A 2,619-nucleotide genomic window follows, 5' to 3' on the forward strand; every position below is an offset into this window, starting at 1 on the left:
TGGGTGTTTGTCTCTTATTTTCTTCATACTGCTCTGTCCTGGCGCATGCGCGTGAATCATAGGGCGTATTTGGGCCTGTTTGTCACAGGGACACAGGGATCAGCTTTTTCTTGAGAATGAGAGGACGTGAAATCCAAACTATTCCATGGCAAACGGGCCCGGAGAGAGTCACCGACGTGTGGACCTAGGCATGGACATCACACAGAATTTAGGTCCTGCCTGCGAATTATGAATTGCCGCACAACACAGATAGTCGATGTCTCACCGCCGCTACCATCGACCAAAGCCACCGACCACCACCCATTGCAAGCCAGGTCTGGGGAGTCCCAGATCCGTCATCACAGGCAGTGGCTGCCACAACAACCGACCACCTTCGTTAGGGCAGGAGGCCGCACCACCGCGCCAGAGGAACGAGCCGCCACATGCACCGATGCACGGGATCCATCCTTCGCCGCCGCCTGTCCGGAAGCCGACCAACGCCATAACTGTTCGAGTCGCCTCCTGCAAGCCATAGAGTCGACTCACCCCTAATCGCCGACCCTCTACACGACGAGCGCCACTTAACCGTCGGTCTCCTCACCGCTGCAGACCACCCCGGGAGAGAGGCCCCGTTGCCGCCTTCACTGCACGGGCCTTGCCCATCAGCGACCTCCAGCGACGGCGAGGGAGAGGAGCGCGAGAGAGGGGCTGATGGCGGCGTCTAGGGTTGCAGCACGAGAGAGCCTTCGTTTCGTTTGGTAGGGTCTAGGTCTTGTGCGATACTTGTCTAGTGCCGTGGCTACGTGAATCTTAGATAATCGAATGTTTAAACTCACCACAGAAAAAATGAACACAGTGAAAATATTCCTCCAGAATATTTTTGTGGGACTAAATCTTATAAATCACACAAAACGATCCTACAAGTAACTTAAAAAAAATCTGAATCAAGTAGGATCAAAGCAAATCTGATGTTCACTTTGCCACAGCTTTCACGTCTCAGTCAGCAGGTGTCGACATGCTTTTCATCATTTAGTTTTCGGGCTTTATGTCAGTAAGTATGACATGCTAGATGACCAGGCTAAGATTTGATACTCTCGCAACTATGCATATCCTACTGCCGACATAAGGACAGCGTACCAGGGACGCGGGTCGAGAATCGGACACCACAGTAACATGTAGAACTATAAATTTTGGTGTGACTTTTTTTGACAATTAGATTGTGGTGCAGATGGTTGGGTTCTTTGTGAACCATAAATCTAATGTGTATAATTAGCCAAATGAAGCCTAGCTCAGATGGTTGGGTTCTTTGTGGCTGAACGTCCATCAGAGTTTAAATCTTATACTTACATCCAATGAAATCCATTTCTTTTTTTTTAAAGAGAGACTATTTTGATTCCTTTATAACTCTTAGGTATCAGAATATGATTTTCTTTCTTGTTATTTCTTCGTAACCAATCTTCGTGCTTACCAGTAGCATCTTCTGGAACTTAGCAAATTGCTTCCGCGTCGAGAACCGAAGATTGTGTGGGTTGTAAAAGATGTGAATCTGTCTGCTCACGGATTTTTTTAAGTGTCCTTGTTTATTTGAGAAATAACTTCGATGAGCAAAAAAGAAAGACGTTAAGAGACCCTCCTGGCCAAACCTTAGACACTCTAAGATCCTTTTTCAAACCTGCTATCCTCCCATTTGATGAAAAAGAATTTCACGATCAAGAAGGGAGGATTAAAATAGTCCTATTGGTTGCTGCTTTCTTCAGTGATGCTCGTATTTTTTTGAATTTATTTTAAAATTTTCGACGATGTTTGTTCAGTGGGAGGATGTTCCCATCAACTATAGAGGTGGTAGCGGTGGCTTCGTCAATCTCAAAATAAAGTGTTAGGTTAGTCTCTCGAATGTGCTCATAGCATTCATAGAGATAAACATATGTGTATATGTATGACTGTCTGCAACTGTATTGTGTTAAAAAAACGTAGTAATATGTATTTGCAATCCAACCTATGCCTGCAATCTTTCTACAAACGGGCCTAGAATGCACCCCCGGTAAAAACTAGAAACATGTGGCCATACGCTGGTGCACTGCATTGCATGCGATGCGTACGTGGATTTAAAGTTAGGGAAAAGCACACATTCCCCAACCACGAAGCGTAGGGGTAGCTCTCTGGATTCAAAGAAAAGAAACTAGTCGGCGGAGATTCGATTTAAACAAAAGCCACCCTGGGCCTGCCCCTGCCCCTGCCCTGCCTACACTAGGCCGTGTTTTTATGGCCCGGTGCGTGCTCGTGCCGTCCTTTTCTTGGGGGGCAAAGCTCGTGCCGTCCTGCTCGGCTTTTCAGTGCAGTCAGGCTACGGAGAGATGCTTCAGGCCATGAACTATGGAGGCATACGTTGGTGCTGCCTCATGTTCGTCCTGTTCCGTCTCGGGTGCACAGATGACACGAGTACTATAGCTGCACGCGAGTGCAGTAGAGCGACAGATAAAACAGTTGTACTCCCTATTCTTTTTTAAGTTGAACGCCACACATAATTGGGCGTGTACTTACTCTCGTGTGTCCAAGGACCCACACAACATGTTACTCCTACTCAACCACACCAAATATTTTTTTTGAGCACCAAATTTTGTTGCGAGCCACCGACTGGGT

Source organism: Triticum aestivum, chromosome 5A, assembly GCF_018294505.1.
Source record: "Triticum aestivum cultivar Chinese Spring chromosome 5A, IWGSC CS RefSeq v2.1, whole genome shotgun sequence".
Lineage (NCBI taxonomy): Eukaryota > Viridiplantae > Streptophyta > Magnoliopsida > Poales > Poaceae > Triticum > Triticum aestivum.